Source organism: Dipteris shenzhenensis, unplaced genomic scaffold, assembly GCF_047967505.1.
Source record: "Dipteris shenzhenensis isolate YYH24624 ecotype China unplaced genomic scaffold, Dip_SZ_1.0 scaf0343, whole genome shotgun sequence".
NCBI classification, from domain to species: Eukaryota; Viridiplantae; Streptophyta; class Polypodiopsida; order Gleicheniales; family Dipteridaceae; genus Dipteris; species Dipteris shenzhenensis.
Window position 1 is genome coordinate 67501 of NW_028239649.1, and position 22500 is coordinate 90000.

The window sequence follows — 22500 nt, forward strand, 5'->3', positions numbered from 1 at the left end:
CCCCTTGGGGGGAACCCCATCGGAAGAATTCCCGGGGGTGGAATCTCCGGTTTTACAATCTAGTAACAAGTCGAGCGAGTAGAAGCCTTCGATACATCTAGACTCCGACGAGGACAAAACAAAGATTGATTGATTTGCTTATCCCAACCATTCAGTACTCTGGAGTAGGGATTCTCGAAGAAGCGACGCTAGACTCGGATCCTTAGAAGCATTAGATTGGCCAAGAGAAGGGAGGGTATGGAGTCTTCTATCCATTATTAGAGCTTAAAATAGGCATGATATTGAATCCTCTATCGGTTGATCGACTATATGGTTATAGTCCCGATTCGGCATACGGGTGTGGGAGAACTACCTCATTACTGAGAATCTCGAATGTGGATAATGTAAATCTTCAAAGATACTATCGGTTTCTACGATATATATTATGAGGAGGTACCTCCCCCTCCCCTGACGTAAGTGAAGTATTATCCCTATTGAAGGGAGGTACATCATCTAGACTATCTTCTATCCTACTGGAAATGGATGAATCTCCCCGGGTGGGATTTGAACCTACGACCAATCGGTTAACAGCCGACCGCTCTACCGCTGAGCTACCGAGGAAAGTGGCAGATGATTCAATCCCATATACTTCCAGAGACTCTTGTTCCTTGAGCCGCCCCTTGATCTGCAAGACGTTAACCACTCGAAGACCCAAAGCTTTCTTCGAGACTTCATGAACCTCGCGTACACCCTAACTCTCATTATAGGAAGAAGCAGTAATGATAGCAATCCCTTTTGCCTTCTCGGATAGAGCCTACGAATCGGGGGGGGGGCTGGTGTGGAAGATCTCGGTCATGGTTGATCTTGTCGTGATTGATCGCCCCCCCCCAACCCCAAGATGCATATCGATCGATCACCAATCACTAGTTTCTATTTCTCCTTTTCCGGAAAACATAGTAGAATAGTCACAGGATACTTATAGAGGTATAAGGAATATCTTGGAAAGGAGAAGAAAAAAACTCTTAGGAGACAAGAGAAACGAAGGCAGTTAGCAGTAGAATAATACCAATCATCAATCCGAATGAATAAGAAGATACTCTCCCGCCCTCCCCATATCTTGCGCTTTCTCCACCTATGGAACTCAAAATACCGGTGCCATTAATAATTCCGTCAATTACCCATTGGTCGAAAAGAAGAGTTAACTCACCCAGGAATCGAATACCTCTCACTAGAAGGATATCGTAGTAATGATCGATGTAACCCCGGTTGTGTGACCAGTCCCCAATGAGACGGTTAAAATGAACCCATAGATGGTTTGGCAAAAGGATCAATATCACCGCAGTTGTGTGTGAGAGGATATCGGTCCATAAATCACGTAGGAGATAGATATTCCGGCTAGTGATAGACCAACCGAACCTGCCTGAATCTATTAGCAATTGTACCAAATTTTCGGGATTGTTGTTGTCCTCTGAAAAGCCTGCAAGGGGAGTTAACCACTCGGATAGCAAATCGGGACCAGTTTTCTCCTCCAGCGAGATTGACTCCTATTGATCCAACCAACGAAGTTGGTATCGACAGTACTACTGAAGGCAATACCATCGAAACGTCTGATTCCTTAGGATATAGAGACTCAGAACGAATATTGGACTCTGCAGAAACTTTTCTATCGACTGAATCTTCCCCGTCATAACCTCCTGCTGAATCGACTCCTTCGTCTCGCGGGGGTGGAGGAACATCATACCCATCTCCACTCGTTGCCTATCGTTTTGGTGTTACTCCGAATGACACTATTCATAGAGGAATGGGATGAATTGGTACCGCCACCGGCGCGTAGATTCCCTCAAACGTGAGGAGATAGATGCGGAACATGTAGAAAGCAGTTGGAACTGCTGTGAATGAGGCTATACATCCGGGGGGAAAGGAACGTAGCCAACTCTTTGCAATAATTTCATCTTTGGACCGGAAACGAGCTAGAGGTGGTATACCACAGAGAGAGAGAGTACCTGAAAGAAAAGTGATTCCAGTAATTGGCATATATTTTCGCGAACCACCCGTGGGAGACATATTTTGACTTCTATTGGGAGAGTATCCGACAACCCTTTCCATCGAATGAATTACTGAACCGGATCCGGGAAATAGCAAAGCTTTGGGATGGGCATGTGTAATGAGGTGAAACAACGAAGGTTTATAAGCACCGAGACCTAGAGCCAGCATCATGTAGCCCAATTGAGACATAGTAGAATAAGCTAAACCTTTCTTGATATCCTTCTGGGCAAGAGCTATCGTCGCTCCCAGTAGAGCCGTTATTCCGCCTATCCAGGAGATAACATTCATGCTTAGAGGTAAGGTTTCAAACAATTCAAGCATTCGAGCTACAAAAAAAATTCCCGCAGCTACCATAGTAGCGGCGTGTATAAGAGCCGAAATAGGTGTGGGTCCTTCCGTTGCATCGGGCAACCATACGTGGAGTGGGGATTGTGCAGATTTAGAATACCGGACCCAAAAATGGTAGAGGAGCACATGTATTGGCAAGGGAGGAGCCGGCGCTGTTGTTATCAATCAACTCACTAAATCAATCACACGATTCGCGGATCTCGAAACTACCAGTTATCCAATACGTACCTAATATACCCAATAATAATCCGAAATCTCCTGTACGATTAGTTGCAAAAGCTTTTTGGCAGGCATTAGCAGCACTTGGTCGTGCGAACCAAAAACCTATCGGCGAGTAAGAGCACATCCCTACTAATTCCCGAAAAACATGAATCTGTATTGGATTGGGACTGAACACTAATCCTGACGTGGAGGCAGTGGAGAAACTTAAATAGACGGGAAACCTTACGTATCCCTAGTCGTGACGCATATGACTATCACTGTAAATCATAACCAAGACACCTATGGTGGTGACTGATATCGACGTAATGGAAGTAAGTGAATCAACTGAAAATCCTATCTTTGGAGAAATATCGTCGTTGGGAATCCATGACCATGAGTATTCAAAAGTGGAGCGACCAGTAACTTGTTGCCAGAATGTTGCGATAGAGACGGACATAGCTGCGGCTAATGAAAGAACACTGAGCATAGCACGTATACGACGAAGGCTCTTAGTGGCTTTTGGAAAAAGAAACGATGCCAATCCGATCAAACCAGAGGTTACGAATGGGCGTGAGGGGACAATCCAAGCACATTCATAAGATAATTCCATAAACATATTTAACCCGGGTTGGAACTCTTTCTGTCAATAGTTGTCAGATATATGGAGCGTCGAAGAATGGAATATATATGGACAGGTGAGATCACGCGTATCAAACCGAATAATCCATTTGTTTCTCGTTCTGGTGCGAGCCCGGCGTCGAGACTTGACAGGAATCAAATGTGTCGGAGATACTTATCTAGGTTCCATTTTTTGACCCCAAACCGATTGAGTTGTTTTGGGTTATTTTTCACACGACAAGACTATTACGGATAGACATGCAGCAATTGATACTGGAGGAAAACAACTCCGAGTAGAACCGGGGAGATTCTATGATGTTCGTCACTTCGCTCTGCTTGGGCACAACGCATCAGAGTCCAATACGGTAATGTCGATATATCGAGTTTCATTGGTTTGTCACGGATCCAAAATTGATCTCGGACATCCCCGGCTGAGTAACGCAACTGCTAGGGGGCGCGTCTTGCATCCCTGTTTCGAGAGGAAGAAAGTGATACGGAAGATCCATTCTAAGAAGAAGACGCGAAGGAAATCGGGATACAGACAGGATTTGGTTCGATCTGTAGTAGATCCCATTTGCTTAAATGGAAAGGAGTTGGTTGGTTAGCAAATTGTTATCATAAAGAAGTCAATGATTCTTGCTGGGATTCTTTTGCATAGAATGGAAACCCAGTTCCCCCAGTTGTTCCCCTTCTAATGATTCTACGCAATCACCCCCTCCCTCATTATATTGATTCTACTCGTACGTATCAACATACTCGTCGCATTCATTTCGATGATAAAACCGAATAGATAGATTTCATTATGGCAGTTCCAAAAAAACGTACTTCTAGGTCGCGGAGGAAGATTCGCAATCATATTTGGAAGACCCAAACTAATGAAGTAGCATCGAAAGCTTTTTCTCCAGCTAAATCCATTTTGACTGGACGGTCGAGAAGTTTTTACTATGTGACAAATGAAAAAATTTCTGAAACTGGTCAGTAGTACTCCCCGGTTGTAACAGGAATTGCCGTATCAATAGGACGTGGGGTCGGTCGGAATAGATAGTGAACTATTTGTTTGTTGGAACGGGGAAGACGAGATAAGTGATTGTCAGGGAACTTATTGATGAATTTGGATCCCTAGTAAGTAGTACGGGTACATGTTGATATTATTGCGTGACGGTACCGTGCGGTAAATAAAATCCAAATACTAACAGAGTTGTATCAATGAATGTTGGTAATAACCACGAGGGGGGGGGGGTTACGTGCATGAAGAAGGAGCCCAATCCCTCTCTTCCTTCCTATGATACAAGGGTCTCGATCACGATCATCGATTTATCTCTATCCCTACTACGAATGGGTATGGGTCGATAACACCCAAAGAGAATCGGGAGATAAATCTGCGTTCCCGGAACGGGAACGTCTTCTATTCCGTTTAAAATATGTTCCGACCTCGTTTATTCGGAATAGCAGGATTTGAACCTGCGACCTCCATCACCCCAAGATGGCACGCTACCGAGCTACGCCATATCCCGTTATTCCTATACAAGTATAGCGCCGTATACCTAATCAACTATAGACAGGGAAGGTCCCTTGTTGTGCGTGTGTACTCTCCCCCAGGAAGATTGACGATTCACCCGAAGATGTGATATCATTAATTACGATAAGTATAACGAGTAGCGAGCCGCTATGGTGAAATTGGTAGACACGCTGCTCTTAGGAAGCAGTGCTAGAGCATCTCGGTTCGAATCCGAGTAGCGGCATTTAATTTCAACCTGCAGGCGAGGGCTGTGTCTGATACAACCACTGGGAAAAGCAGTAGGAATAGGGAATTCTCCCCGTTTCGACGTTTAAGGGGTAAACCCGAAATCTCCTGGGAATAATGGGTGGGTGGTACATACTCTCCAAAATCTCACTAATTCACTGGATTCTCCTCATTACGATTCACACCGATATAGAGCACATATTCGCTCACATTTCTTTTCTTACGCTTCTTTCCGTCACTCTGTTTCACCGGATGGGGCTGGCTCGCAAGCTCAAGAGACTCATTAGTTTGAGCGTTGGAGGTATGACAATTGCTTTCATCTGTATAACGGGATTTACGACGATTCGTCGGATTCAACCCAAACATCTACCACCGAGCAATCTACATGAATCATCTATGTTTCTTTCACGGAGCTTCTCCCCAATGCATGTAATTATGAGAATTAGGAGTCGGAACGAATGGTCAGGTGCAGTCACGGCACCAGGTGCCATGTCGACCCATGGATTCGCAACTCTGGGTCTTCCTGAGGAAATGCAACAATCCACACCGCTAGTACCTGCTCTGCAACCTCATCGGTTAATGACGCATGTAAGTATGATGCCACTAAGCCATGTGACTTCGTTATGTGGATCTCCATCAGCAACATCTCCACCGATTGCCACCTATGACGCAGAACAATTTTCTATCCCCGGTCCAAATCAAGAATTTCCTACCTGGACCCCCTCTCCGGGAGTGGATATACACTGCTACGAGCAGGCAGGAAGTAATCCGAGAAACAGTTTTCATCGACTATCCTTGAATTCACGTAGGTGCCGATTGATCCACCAATTGGACCGATGGAGTTATCGAATCATCAGCTTAGGGTTTCCTCTACTGACTGTTGGTATTCTCTCTGGAGCAGTGTGGGCTAATGAAGCGTGGGGATCCTACTGGAGCCGGGACCCTAAGGAAACCTGGGCATTAGTGACTCGGCTGATATATGCTATTCATCTCCATACCAGAATAACTAGTGGTTGGCAGGGGGAAGGGCCTGCTATTGTAGCATCTACAGGATTCTTCATTGCTTGGATTTGTTTCTCAGGGGTTAATCCACCAGGAATCGGTTTACATAATCACGGGTGGCTTACTTAATAATTAGGTAGAAGACCGCTAATTCGATCGGGGGGAGAGATAACAAAAAATGTTACCTCGTCAGATGCTTGAAGTGTTACATGTAATCAATTCGTGATTTGAATCAGAGTCTGCATGAGGAATCGCGCTGTGGATTCCTCACCCAGACATTCATGCAATTACGTCGCCAGCGGCATGGATTCCCACTGCCTTCCCTTATAGGAATTAATACCAGAACCGCTTCCAAGAGTAATCCTCATTGAATAGATATGTTCGACTACCGATCCAAACGATACTGCGTTTTATTGCCCCTCTACTATCCCATAAAAGAGTACGGAACCAGGATAGATAGTATTTTGTGATTCCGTAGAGATGCAACCATGTCTGGATACAGACCGATACCGAGGATTGGTAAAGAGAGACAAATCGATATGAATATTTCCCGCGGTCCGGAATCAACTGAATATGGATCCGAATAGTTGGATATTCTGTATCCGTAGAATATTCGACGTAACATAGATAACAAATAAATGGGAGTTAATACTGTACCAATCGCTTCGACTACTACAACCGATAACTTAGATATAGATGAATAATGCTGATTAGTCACTATTCCTGGAAATACCATCAATTCCGATACAAACCCACTCATCCCGGGTAATGCAAGGGATGCCATTGAGAAGATACTAAACATAGTAAATATCCTGGGCATTGGGGTAGCCATCCCCCCTAATTGATCGAGATAAAGGGTACGTGTCCTATCGTAACAAGTCCCTGCAAGGTAAAATAGAGCGGCACCTATTAACCCATGGGAAATCATTTGTAACACAGCTCCATTAAGACCCGTATCTGTCACGGATCCAATTCCAATTGTTACAAAACCCATATGGGAAATTGATGAATACGCTATTCTCCTCTTAAGGTTACGCTGACCCGGCGGAATCAGGGATGCATAAACAATTTGGACTGATCCGAATAGCACCAACCACGAAGCAGGTATGGAATGAGCATGAGGTAATAATTCCATATTAATTCGAATCAATCCATACCCTCCCATTTTTAGTAATACCCCAGCCAGCAACATACATGTGCTGTAATGTGCTTCCCCATGAGTGTCTGGCAACCAAGTATGAAAAGGGAATATTGGCAGTTTCACGGCATACGCCACGAAGAATCCTAGATAAGAAAGCACTTCTAGTGATATAGGATGTGATCTGCTTGCCAAATCTCGGATATTGAAGGAGGGTTCCTGGGTCCCGTAGAAACCCATAGTTAGGGCTCCTATTAGGAGAAAGATAGAACCACCAGCTGTGTATAGAATAGACTTCGTGGCTGAGTATAGACGTCTCTTCCCACCCCACATACATAAAAGTAGGTAGATTGGGATTAATTCCAACTCCCACATAGGAGAGGAAAGCGAAATGTCTCGAGAAGCAAACAGTCCTATTTGGCCGCTATACATGGCCAACATCAAGAAATAGAATAGACGTGTATTCCGCGTAACTAGCCAAGCTGCTGAGGTTGCCGAAGTAGTGACAAATCCTGTCAGTAGAATGAGACCCATGGAGAGTCCATCAATACCTGAACTCCGATGGGAATTGATTGAATTTATCCAACTAGAATCCTCCACCAATTGAATGCATTGATCATCGATATGGAAGTGACAATGAAAGATATAAATGATTAGTAGAAATTCCGATATACAAATGCCTGGGGTATACCACCGAACGATCTTATTCCCATTGGAGGGAAGCATTGGAAATAGCGAACCCGCCAGAATCGGAAAAAGAACAATTGTGGTTAACCAGGGTACGTTACTCATCGTGGATGGAAAAATATTTTAGCGGGGGGGAGGGGGGGGGAATCTTAATACCCCAACTCATACTCAATAGAATTGAGTATGAATCTTTGAGTATGAGTTGGAAAGAAAACGATTCGATTCTTGAATCTCTTTCTTGACCGATGAATCAATAAGCTAGACCCATACTACGAGTCGTCTCAGCTCCCGGATAGACGCGTACACTCGAGGAATCTGTTGGACAAGCGGATTCACGTCTCTTACAACCTACACAGTCTTCTGTTCTAGGAGCAGAAGCAATTTGATTGGCTTTACACCCATCCCGGGGGATCGTTTCCAATGCATCTGTCAGACAGGCTCTTACGCATTAGGTGCAACCAATACATGTGTCATAGATCTTTACTGAATGTGCCGTCGAATTTGTTCACTCCTATTGGATTGACGTGTCAAAGATATTCTCCTGTTGGGGTTGTTGAGGTGTACCTACCCTCCCCCCTGCCCCCTACCCCTTATTTTCCATTCAATCAAATCTAAGATTTGTATTGATTTGGTTTTTCCGCATCTACCTACATAGACACTCCGTGGGTGGAACTCTCCCATCATCCTCGTGAAATGAATGGGTTCTGCAATATGGGGAGGGACGGTACAAGACAATTTTAAGGAACGGGATAGGTAGGGATTCAGATAGGTATGACATAATTTTTCGGAATGAAATGCAATTGTTAGGGGGAAAACGACAGCATTACCAGCTGGATGTGATACACCTGCATTGAATAGCGATTCGCCCAAATAAATAGCGTCATCGACGAATCAATTACCATTTTAACAAATCAAATTGATCGATACGAGTCGATCTTCTATTACGCTGGATGACCGAAGCAATGGATAACCCAATAGCAGCTTCGGCAGCTGCAACGGCTATTACGGATATTGAAAAGATTTCCCCCTTCATTTGTTCATTGTCAAAGAAATTGGAGAATGCTACGAGATTTATATTAATGGCATTCAGAATCAGCTCAAGACACATCAGTGCCCTAATCATGTTTCGACTCGTGATTGATCCGGAAAAGCCAACGCGATAGGGATAAGCACCTAGAATCAGTCCATGTTCGAGCATGATGTATTAACCCCCCGGAAACTTAATTGGTTAACCTACGAGATGAGTTTACGAGAAGTTGTAATTAATTAGAAAGATGGGGAGTCATCTCCAGACGACGAAGCAGGTTCTTCGTCGGGTCTGGTTATTCCTTCACCACGAGCCATTGTAATCGCCCCTACTGAAGCCACTAGGAGGAGGATAGAAAGGAGTTCGAATGGAACCAGAAATTGTGTTAACAATTGGTATCCAATTCGCTGGATGTTGTTTTTTGAGACTCCCCCCACAACATCCCTCGATGGGTCGATTGGATTTATATCAGACCATTTCGTATCTCGAATTGTAGTGGTTGATAAGATAGATAGACCCGTACAAGCTCCTAAGGCAATAGTATCTCCCATATTCCAGGAAATGGTTGAATTGGAATCTACTGGTTCGTCAATAACCGTTACGGCAGACACGATCGAAACATTTATAGCTCCTACATAGATAGGCGATTGTGCGGCAGCTACAGAATCGGCATTCGGTACGAGATATGGGAGAGATATACAGATAAACACCAGTCCCGATGAAGAGGCGGAATAAACTATATTAGCAGATAATACCACTCCTACACTTCCCAGTAGAATACCTAATTCGATTAGTATCAAGACAGATTCATAAATTGATTCAGGTAGATTCATTATGCCCAGTTATTTTGATTCTCCCATCTCACTATATTACTATTCAATAACGACGTGTATGTGTGTGACCTACTTATGTAGACACACCCCCCCCTATTGGTAGAAATAATTGAAGGAGGGATATCTCTGCATAGCAGAGATATCTCGATATTGAATCATCTCCGACTTACTATTTTTTCTAACCAGGGAGTCGGTCTATCTTCCAAACTTCAGACGGAGATTCAATTGACACCACGAGTGACAGTTCGATTATTGGTATCTCCTTTCGTGACTCCCCCAGATGAATAACTCAGAGTTGGAACTACTTGAATTGCGGAATCCTGGGAGACAGAGAGGGGCAAACGTCCCGGAGCCATTTGATCATAATTTGATTCGTGACGATCATAAGTCGAGGGTTCATACTCCTCAGTCATTGACAAGCAATTTGTTAGGCGGTATTCGACACAATTCCCACAGAAGATACGAACTCCGAAATCAATGCTATAACTTCTTAATCGTTTTTTTCTGATGCTTCTTATCAATCTCCGGTCGACGACAGGCAGGTTAATCAGACATACTCGGACACGTACCTCACAAGCAATGCATTTGTCAAATTCAAAATGAATTCGTCCACGGAATCGTTCGGATGATATAAGTTTCTCGTAGGGGTATTGGATAGTCACAGGTAAACGATTCAGATGGTCTAGAGTAACCGCAAAACCTTGACCAGTATACCTCGCAGCTCGTATTGCTCGTTGACTATAATCCTGGAATCCAGTTACCGTGGGAAACATGTGATAGATAATCCTGGGGGAGTTCCTTAGTTTCTAGAGATTGGATAGATTAAAATCGGGGTGACATTGATGTAAACTATGAGGGGAATATCTCATTTTAGAGATGGTAGTCGAAACGAAGCTGTCAGCAACGGATTTCCCGGAGCAACGGGCAGAAGAGATTTCCAGCCGAGATCTAGTAATTGGTCTATTCTGACTCTAGGTAATGTCCATCTCGTTGCGATAGAAATGAATAGGAATAGATAAGACTTGGCTGATGTGGTAATGACACCTGTTACTGCATCGAATACATCAAAGGATTCACTGCTGAGAGTCCGAAAGGGAAAAATTTGCCCTAATTCTTGAAGAAATGGAATTGGTGAATCCCATCCACCCGGATAAAGGACTGTTACAAACGACGAGGAAACCAATGAATTTGGGTAAGAACCAACATAGAATGAACCAGATTTTATACCTGAATATTCGGTTTGATAACCCGCTACCAGTTCCTCCTCCGCCTCTGGTAGATCAAATGGCAACCTTTCACATTCTGCCGATGGGGATATGAAGAAAGCTATAAAGCCTATAGGTTGACGCCGCAGATTCCATCCCAGAAAACCATACTTAGATTGTGTTTCAACTATGTCAACCGTACTTAAGCTATCAGATAATTATAGTCGACGGTACAATTGCTATTACCACCTCTGATTCGAAACCGTACATGAAATTGGGATTTCATACGGCTCCCCATAAGTCACCCGAGAGGGGGATTGGTAGTTAATCACTTCCTTTGCGCGACACCCCCCTGAGGAGCGTCCCAATCTCAACCAATGGGATTCTGTTTGCTACAGGGAGTGATAGCTTCTGAATCCATCTCAACCTTTTCAGTTATTTTTTGATATAATTCGGAATCTTCCACCGTTTCTCGGTGGAATGGGATTTACCGATACTTCTTTTATATCTCCACATAGATGGATCCCTACCTATCTTTATTTCAGCCGAGAAGAGGATTAGCCTGAGGATTCCTATGATCCCAATCCTCTTGAGACTACTACGTAAAGGAGATACTCGCATATATCAATAATTTTTTCCGCCAGGGGCAGAAAAATCAAACCGTTGAAAGGATTACTTCGTTCCGGATAGTCATAATCTAAGTAGATAGGAATATACTCGGGATTGGGATTTTCAAGATGTACTACCTAGTCATCCCTACCGAGGCTAAGTCTTTATCCAATTAAAGAGAAAAGAGATTTTATTATGCAACTTTTTTCTCCACCCTTCTCACAAATCTCTTGTGTATATTAGTGTTCCTGACCATCCACTCCCGCTCAATCCCGGAAAAGAGGTTCAGTCCCTTCTTGTCCCCGCTTCAGGCCCTGTAAATCTATCCCGTACCTGGGGGCAAACAGTGTTTACTGCTCGGACATGCTTTCACTCCCGTACATGGGGGATGGGACTCGATTCACTCGCTGCAAGACGCTGTTCGATCTCACCCAGATGACTATCCAGTTGTTCTGTCAAATCAGTGAAAGATTCTTCATTCCGAATCTCTATATCGGAATAACCCTCTTCCCATCAATCTTATTCAGCGAGTCGCACGTGGGGATATGGATAGTACACATGGGGCTGGGGGTATTTCGTAACTAATTGATTGAGCAGCAGCTCTAAGACCACCTGGAGGGGAATATTTATTATTTGAACCATATCCTGCCATAAGTAGCCCTAGGGGAACGATACTTGAGATGGCGATCCAAGAGAAAGCACCTATACTCAGATCAGCTAGAATAATGTGCTGCCCGAAGGGTATCACCAAGTGGCTTATAAAGACTGGTATGACTACCACAGCTGGTCCAATATTGAATAGCCAAGTATCGCCCCTGGCTGGAACAATATCTTCCTTCAGTAGGAGCTTGACTCCATCGGCCAGGGATTGGATAATTCCCAAAGGACCTGCATATTCAGGTCCGATACGCTGTTGTACCCCCGCAGATACCTTTCACTCGAGCCGTACGATAACTAATACTCCTACTGTAATTCCTACGATAAGGGTGGGAATGGAAATCAGAATCCAAATCAATTCGGAAGAATCTCTCGAAACTCCCAATTTGTGAAATAAGTCAATCACGCGTTCCTCGAAATTTTTTGTACCAATTGCCGTTTCGGCGATCAACCTCCCCCATGATGATATCTATACTACCTAATATTGTCGTAATATCGGCTAGTTTCATTCCTTCTACCAATTGAGAGAGAATTTGCAGATTTATGAAGCCAGGCGGACGAATCTTCCGTCTCCGGGGAGAAACACTATCATCTCCAATCAGAAATATCCCTAATTCCCCTTTGGGAGCTTCCACCCTTACGTAATGCTCCTGCTCAGGTAATTTGAAAGTGGGAGAGGATTTCTTACCGACAAATTGATAGTCAAAATCATTCCATCCCATTTCCTTTCGTTGCTGACTAAGGCGTCGAGATTCCAAATTTTCATATGGACCTCCCGGAAGGAGTCTCGAGGCCTGTTGAATTATTCTTATGGATTCTCTCATCTCGCCGATTCGTACCAAATAACGGGCCAATGAATCTCCTCCTGTTTGCCATTGGATCCGCCAATCCGATTCGTCATAACATTCGTAGTGATCCACCTTGCGAAGATCCCATTGAATCCCCGAGGCTCGCAACATGGGTCCGGATAAGCCCCGATCTATAGCTTCTTCCCTACCAGTGACACCTATCCCCTCCACTCGTTTCAGAAATATAGGATTATTTGTGATAAGTCGTTCATATTCATCGACTTTTGAGAGGCAATAGTGGCAGGAATCCAAACATTTATCTAGCCACCCATATGGTGAATCTACCGCTACTCCCCCGACGCGGAAATAATTATGCGTCATTCACATACCCGTAGCAGACTCAAGTAAATCATAAATCATTTCCCTTTCTCGAAATGTGTAGAAAAAAGGGGTTTGTGCACCGACATCCGCCAGAAAAGGTCCGAGCCATGACGGGTGGGGAGCTATTCGACTTAGCTCGAGCATAATAACTCGTATGTAACTAGCTCTTCTCGGTATTTGAATATTTGCCAACTTCTCCGGCGCATTCACTGTTATTGCCTCGGTAAACATGGTGGCTAAATAATCCCATCTCGTCACGTGGGGAAGATACTGCAGAATCGTCCGGTTTTCAGCAATTTTTTCCATCCCTCTATGTAAATAGCCAAGTATTGGTTCACAACCAACGACATTTTCACCGTCTGGAGTAACAATAAGTCGAAGGACACCGTGCATCGACGGGTGGTGGGGACCCATACTCACTATAACTGGATCCACTTTCGTAGGAGGTATACCCATGAATTATGTTCCTGGTAATTTTTGCAGACCCTAGCTTCGGTAGAACTGGATTTCTATAAATTGGAATCGGCGTCTCTTCAATCTCCGAATACCCAAGTTGCTTATTATGTTATCGTATAAAGTCGGATCCTTTTTGGATGAATGAATTAAGAGACGCTTGCGTCTTCCCAATAATTTCCACAAACCCCTCTGAGAGGAGTAATCCTTGGAATGTGATTTCAAATGAGAAGTGAGTTTCGAGACTTGATCGGTCAAGTAGCATATTTGAGACTCAGCAGACCCTGTATCCCCTTTCTCACAAATCAACGTCGAATTGGTAGATATAGCCTTATCCGTAATAGTAGTAATAATAATTGTTTATCGAATTCATTGTATAGGATTTGCCTACTAATTCGGGTAGTATTGGTCCGAGCGAGGGAGATGAATACTCCTATAATCGGGGAAATCGTCACTCAATAGATTCGGTTATCGGTGGGAATTTGTTTCCCACCAACGAGTAGTTACAGCTCCGCATCTGATAAGTAAGGTAGGTATCTGCCCCTCCTTCTATCACACACTTGATTGAGATTACCAAGATGTTAGTAATATTAGTCGAGCAAATTGTCGAATCTACGTATTCTCCCCCCCGTCTCAAATAATGGGATACATGCGTATTCTGGGCGTGGCAAATCGACTTCCATTATTTGTGTCGAAGCGGAATCTGTTCATACAAGCTAATTCTTCTAAGCGATAACTGGGCCAAAGGAAACGTTTGATTTTCTGAGTCCCACTCAGGTCGCTAGACTCTTCACTCTTGTTCATCCATTCCACTCCAGAAGGGTAGCCCAAAGGGTCCCTTTCGGATTTCACGGAGCTCAAAATCAATAGGGATCTGAGAAATCGCGATTTGCGACGATGTCTCGGAAGCAGGAGATCTTCGATGTTATGGAGATAGGAGCGATTCCTATTCCTCTCCCCATTGATGAGTGACAAACGCAGCATGCACCCGCCAAATATATTTCTATTCAATCTTCTTTTGAATCTGTTTCGAAATTTCAGTGGGATACTAACCATTTTATACATGAGAATCTAATCATCGAATATTCGCGGTAAACGATGGGCTGAAATAACAAACAAATCATCTAGAATCTCGCGTTTCTCTTCGTTGAGAAAAAGATTCAACAAATCGCAATCTATACCCATATTGACACAGAAGGAAGTAAGATCCTGCTCATTTTCTAATACGTTGATGAGAGATATCAAATCCCTCAGTCTTTATAATTCTCTTTCTAATGCTTCGGATTCCCATTTCCATTGAAAAATATAATAGTGACTCCCCCTCTCTCTTAGAAGTATTTCATCCGAATCAATCTCTTCTTCCTGTAACCCGTAATCCGTGCCTAATCTCTGAAATCTTTCATTTGGGGTAGCGGGAACCCTCTCCCACAAAATAGAAGTCCCAGGTACAAATTTCGATCTTGTTTCGTATACATCCTTTGCTTCCGCGGGATCCGGAATTACCCACAACACCAAATCGGATTTCGGATTCAACTCACGTTCCGGATCAAGTATTCGTGGATGAGAAATTCCCTTCCCTGCAATAAGTTCTCTGATACGATTCCCTAAACGAGTTTCCCTTATCGCCGCATTCCACCCCGCCGGAAATTTTTGTATATCTACATCTCGTGAGGAATCAATAAAACTATGTAACAAATAACTGTATTTACGACGTTTATTGATATTTCTCACTCGATCTCTGAGGAAAGGGGTTTCAGTATATATGGAATAATCGTTTTGTCTATCACGAAATACATATTCATGCTCGGCGAGAAAACTTCCCCCGATGCTTCTGAATCCATATAAATTTTCGATGTCCGATCTCCATCTCTTCGGTGCAATTTTTTGCCATAACTCCAATGACAGGTTGTACTTGTCGGGACAGCCTAACAAACTCCCCAAATCATTTGCATTCAATTCCCAAAGTTGTTTGGAAAGTCCCCGCATCGTAGCAAAATTATTAATATGTTCATCGATACCATACCCACGTACAATCCCGCCAGTTCTGTCATCGGGACATCCCACGGAATCGCTCTTTCCCCCGTCATGTTTACCGCCATCAAAAAATTCTGGGGTTTCCCCTCCCCCTTTCGGATAACAACCATGATCACCGCGCGGATAATTCCAATCTTCCGAAGCATCATCCAGATTCTCATTATCCTTACATCCCTTCCGGTTATCGAGATACCCCGCATCCTTGCTATCTTCCGCAATTTCCATCAAAGAATCCAAATCCAGGTTGTTTTTCATGCTTACATGCCACAGAATGTCGTGAATGTGCGCCTGAGACGGTAATCCTATAGATTGATTATCGATAACTCGCGGTATTCCCTCCCTAATTCCGGAAATAGCTAGAATTGGGTGGTTTGCATCCCCATGAACCCCACCAACTTGATTCGTCACTTTCACCAGTTGCACCCGAAATCTAGCAAAATTGTCGAGATAATGAGCAAAAGCTCTATTGACTCTTCGAAATAATCCCGCTACTAGTAGAAGATACTTCTCAAACAATTCTGCGACCGATATGCGGGATCTCAAATAAATTCCCTGAATATTGACTAATTTCGTTTGGAATCTCAAAGAACTAGTCAGATTTGTATTAATTAGTCTGTCATCTATTCCCGGTTTACTAAAACGGAGTGATTTGGTGCTACGCCCACCCCCGCCAACCCCTTCGGTTAACAGATTTCTGAATGCATGCATGTCTGATTCGGGTTCGGATTTGGATCCACCAACGGTATCTTTTACTGGTTCATCATCGGTACCCGCAAAGTATCGGGATTTATTATCAATGGGAATTGATGTTTCATCTATTCCACCAGTACCTGGTTCACCGTGTGACGGCCCCTCTTTCCACCCGGTCCCTGTATCATTTGGAATATCTCCCCCAACAAAATCGGTTCCACTCCAATTCTCCCAAATCCCTTCAATTTTACGAAGGAAATTCAATTTCCCCAATGGAAACCTTGCGGATACACCCAATTTGGAGTAGAGACGACGCATTTGCCTAGTCCGCAATGCGAGACTACGTCTCAAAATTCTCATCAATTTCTTCCGGATAGGTTTCCAGAAGGAGGGATCTTTCTTAATAGTTCCAAAAGGTACATCTGTTTGGAATCCCCAAGCTGTTAAATAGCTAGATGGAGATTTTCCTCGCCTCAATCTATTTTTTCTCCCCGATTCCCGAGTCTTGAGATACCTGGGATTCATATCATTTTCCAAAATGGTTGGGCGCCTCCTCCCGCGAGTACGCCAAGGCTTCAACCGGAAAGGATACAAAATCTTTATCTGAAGACCCTCCTTCAACCAACGACCGGGTAAACGAGTGTGTGAGAATCCCTCGCCGTCGTAGGTGCATTTGATGTGGGATTCTTTGCGCCACTCACTCCAATCCTCATCCCATTCGGGAGCTTGAAAAAATAAAATACGACCGAAATTCTTGAGTGTTATCAATACAGGCAGTTTCACATATTTCCGAAGAGTCGATTGCATAACCAATAATAAACCCCGCCCCGTGTGGATGGAACTCACATCGAACCTAGCTGCTATAGCTGGGCGGTCGGATTTCGCTCGCTCCCCCTCTCTCGAGGATGAAAGAGATATTAGTTCCTGTTCGGGTTGGGTACTAGTTTCTCTCCTCGCGTCACCGGCCGATTCCTCAAAATCTACACCAGTTAATTCTCCGGCAGGAAATCGAAACGGAGTGGGTAGTTCCATTAATCTAAAGAAGAGAGGTGAATGTGCCTTATCTTGAAATACTTCCCAAACCAGTGTCTTACGTCTTCTGGAGCGCATAGAGCCTTTTATAGGTTTCCGACGAAAATCAGAGCTTTTTGCAAAACGTTTGACCAGTCTGCGTGTTTTCAGCCGCGTCTTCCCGACGCTGATTGCTAAATTTTTTAACTTTCTGTTACGAATATCAGTTGACCCACCCGCGACATCGAACCTATTATCATATATTAAGTGAGTATTGCGGGCCAATTCCTCCGACAGTTCCTCAATCTCGAGGATCGAACGTATTTTTTGTTTTGAAGAGTCAAGTCTTTCCCCACCAATTAGAGGTACGTCTAGCAAGCGGATCCAATCGAAGGCACCACAATCATCTCTGAGATAGGTGAAGAATAAAGCTAACTCTGTCGGAGATGAAGAAAATTTGAAGACTTGATCCCAAGTTACGGGGGTGGAATCACCCTTCGAAACTGAATAGTTTGTTTCTCCCACAACATCTTCAATCACGGCATCATCCGGTGTTTCGAACATGAAAATAAATATTTGCAAAGCATTTTTAGGTAATGCTTCCCGGGGAAGAGGAATCTCATTGCTTCTCAACTCTTTATACCTGATAGACACCCAATCCCGAATCTTATTACCGGAATTCAATTCATTGGCATACTCGTTGTTGTCAACCGCTTGCGATGCCAATGAATCAGACAGTATCCAGAATGAATCCGAGTTTGGAATCCTAGCACGACATGAATTATTCAAAAATGGATCATAAATCTTAGGTAATTCACCTCCGTTATCAGCCAATCCGGTCCTTCTTTCCATCGCTTTCCAGAAGATAGGCTCGGTGTCTAGGAATCGAATTCGGTCCTTTAACTCATTATTCAAATCCTTGTTTTTCCTGAATTGGTTCAAAATCCAGTCTTCATGCAGATGATGAGCTGGAAGTGGCATATCCGAATCCTCTAACGAGGTTCCTAACTGGTCTCCAAAGATCGACAAACTGGGTAACGCCGTGAGAGCCAACCGCTGTTTTCCACTAGTCAAACATTTGCTGAAAAAGTGATTTGATACTTGCTTCTTCACTAAGCTATCGCCGCCGAATCGGCTATTCTCTATATATCGTAAAGGACGATTTGGTTTGTATGGGTCGAACAAGGACGTGGGCCACGACTTGAAAATCCATAGCATCGAATCTGACAACTCCCGGAGATTGTTATCGAGCAAGACAAGTTCGTCTTCAAAATTCTTGGTGAAGAGAGGTACTGGAGCCTTACCCAAATAAACCAGTACATTAATGAGAACAACAATACTAAAAGTTTTGTAAATGACGCGTTTCATCAGCAGGTAGAGTATGGGTGAATCATATTCTACGCGAACCAGAAGTAATCTGGACAAGTAGCTGAATGACATATGACCGAGTGACCAACCCACGAAACTACTAATCAGAAATGTTATGTTGTTGCTATATCGAAAAATAAATAGGTGAATTGGTCTCGCCAATACGGGACTTGGTAAAAGAATTGGATTTAAAATCTGGAAAATGAAACTATCCAAGAATATATTACCGATTCGAAAGTCACTGAGTGAATTGGTCGGACGTAGAGTTCGATAATCCGGTAAATCCTTGGTTCGGAACCAGTAAAATAACATGTATGGTACTATTGGGACAGTTACAACATGTGGTTTCACTATCAATGCATATAGAGGTGAACAGAATATTGACAGAAATATTAGTAGCTATCCCATCATCAAACCACTCAAAGCGACGGTACCACTAAGATTCCCTCCCAAAAGAAAAGCTCTTATGGATAGTATTTGGGAGGGTCCAACGGGTAATGTTGTTAGTAATCCATAATATAGTCCGAATATTATAGGTGGACCTGCCACCTTCACCCGAGTAAGCAGCGAAACCTGCAGTAGATACAACGACATTTGAACGCTTTCTACGTTCATAATTATTTCCTTCCCATATTTTTCAGTTTTTTTTTTTTCCCGTAGAGTGCCGGCAACCTCTCCGTACCACTCCCGTAGCTAGCACAGCAACTCCTTCGGAAAGGAGTCGATGGATTTCTTAATCATGAGGAGACAGAATCCCATGATTAAGAATTTGGAGACGTCTCGCATTTCCCTCAATGGTCACTTCCCGTCACCCAATAATTCTATAATTTAGTGATTTGTTACCATCTGCTTCGACAGGTTACTCCAACCCAGACGCCCCGGATTATTATTACGCCGTAGGGGACGAGTAACAAGTTCAAGCACATCCCTCGCATTAGTGGATCCATGGATTTGGGCAAAGGTGAACTCGACAGACCATTTTGTATCAATACCTCTTGCTTCTAAAGGATTGGCATGAGCCATTCCAGTAATTGCTGAATCAGGTTTTAATTCATGCATACGCTGTATCTGGTTATAATTATCCGGTTTTTCCACGATCCGTGGCATGAGTGTACCCATCTCTTTGCAAGTATCTCGTGAGAAAGATGGCTCGGCAGCTTGATATCGTTTATCCATGTAGGGAATACCTGTTTCGTAGACAACCATTCCGCAGCGAATTGGGAATCTTGCTATAGAAATTTCTGATAGATTATCTCCCGTAAAAGATATAGATTTACCAGCTGCTATCTCAAGATAGTCTCTCAGACTCTTCCATATCTCATCCTCCCTCTCCTTCAAACCCTGAGGTTCCATATTAAAGGCGGAACAAATCTTTTCTATCCAAGCACGCGTCCCATCAGGACCAATAGGAAAAGGTGCTCCAATTAACTGGCATTTACGACGCCGCATCAGAGTCGTCGCTGTACGGCTCAGAGAGGGATTCACGCCGCAAACATACACTCCCTTGCCTAATGATGGAAGTTCAGTATATCTCTGGGAGGGTAACCACCCCGATACCTGAATGGATTGACGTTTCGATTCCGGATTCGGTTGAGAAGCTACAGTTGAAGTTAGAGATCCAAAAAGAACTGAAGCATGATTCTTTAATTTCCGTCCCTCCGGATTAGCCCCCCCCGCTTCCGTCGTCGCAGTGTCAACACCCCCAACTAAATCCTGTTTCTGTTCGTGTCTAGATATGTCAAATTCCGGACACCGATGCGTCGTGGCAGCTGATACAGTATCCTCTCCCTGAGTAAAAGCATAATCCGATCCATTGGCCCGCGCAACTACAATTGGTACTCCAAGTTCGTTTTCTAGCTTGGGTGCTATGCCTTCTAGGTCCGTCTTTGTTATTTCCGTGGTACATGTGCCAATCCAAATAATGACACTAGGGTTTCTATCTCGTTTTATTTGGATACAAATTCTCTCCAATTCCCCTTGATCATTTAATTGGGCCGAGACGTCCCCCTCTTCCGACTCTGCCATTGCATAACGAGGTTCCGCAAGGATCGTAACTCCAAGAGCGTTCTGTAAGAAATAACCACAAGTCTTTGTACCTACCACTGGGGAAAAGCTGTCTTCGATCTTTTGATATAACCAAGCCACACAACTAATGGGGCAAGAAGTGTGATAATTTCCGGTTTCACATTCAAAAGTGAGAGTTTCGGGAGTCTTCGTGAAAGGGTTTCCTCAGAAAGGGTACACATACAAGAAATTTGCAGTTTCGGTTTCGAATCATCGTAAAATCAAGCAGAATATCCTGTTGAGTTTGCTGGGCATTCCTCTGCCCCCCACCATCGGGATTCAGATAGAAATCGGAGAGCAGACTGAATAATTCTCTATCTGGAATTTCCCTTGGCACAACCCCTTCTGGTCGAGACAATATCTGATCCGCCACATTGGGATGGAAATCACAAACATAATTGAGATCTGATTGACATTCAGCCGTTTCAAACAATGTTTTCCCCTTCACCCTCGAGACCCGAATGTCCTCAATGAGAGGCAACACTTCCAGCACAGGCATCGGGCAGGCTTCTACATGTTTATCAATGAGATCTCTCCTAGATGTCCGATTCCCCACCAAACCTGCTAATCGCAATGGGTGGGTATGTGCCTTCTCCCTAACCGACGCAGCAATACGATTTGCTGCAAAAGGGGCATCGAATCCATTATCCGTGATAATAATGCAATAATCCGCATGATTCGATGGAGCGGCAAAACCTCCACGGACTACGTCCCCTAAAACGTCGAATAGAGTAGTATCATATTCATAAGAAGCATTCGATTCTTTCGATGATTTAACCGTTTCTCCCACTACGTATCCCCCACAACCAGCTCCCGCAGGTGGTCCCCCTGCTTCAACACGATCCACTCCGCCATAACCCTTATAAATGACATCCTCAGGCCACACATCTTCATAGTGGTAATCCTTCGATTGCAAAGTGTCTATAATGGTAGGTATCAAGAATCCCGTGGGGGTGAAAGTACTATCATGTTTCGGATCACATCCAATTTGCAATACCCGTTTTCCGCGTCTCGCCAAAGCTATTGATATATTACAACTTGTTGTTGACTTACCAATTCCACCCTTTCCATAAACTGCTACTTTCGTTTCGCAAAGCTCCGATTCATTTTCTTCATCCCGACTATCCCCCACTTCCCCCCCCCTCCCCCTCACGTTCTCTTTCCCCTTTTTTCTTCATTTTTCACCCCTTATCCATACTTTCCCCCCGTAGACTCATTCATTCCATTTATGGATTCAAGTTTATGGATCCTCCACCCGCCTGCAATTATTGATATCGATACGGATCGTGGGGTTCCATGGGCGGGAGAGTATCTTCTTATTCATTCGGATTGATGATTGGTATTATTCTACTGCTAACTGCCTTCGTTTCTCTTGTCTCCTAAGAGTTTTTTTCTTCTCCTTTCCAAGATATTCCTTATACCTCTATAAGTATCCTGTGACTATTCTACTATGTTTTCCGGAAAAGGAGAAATAGAAACTAGTGATTGGTGATCGATCGATATGCATCTTGGGGTTGGGGGGGGGGCGATCAATCACGACCAAGATCAACCATGACCGAGATCTTCCACACCAGCCCCCCCCCCGATTCGTAGGCTCTATCCGAGAAGGCAAAAGGG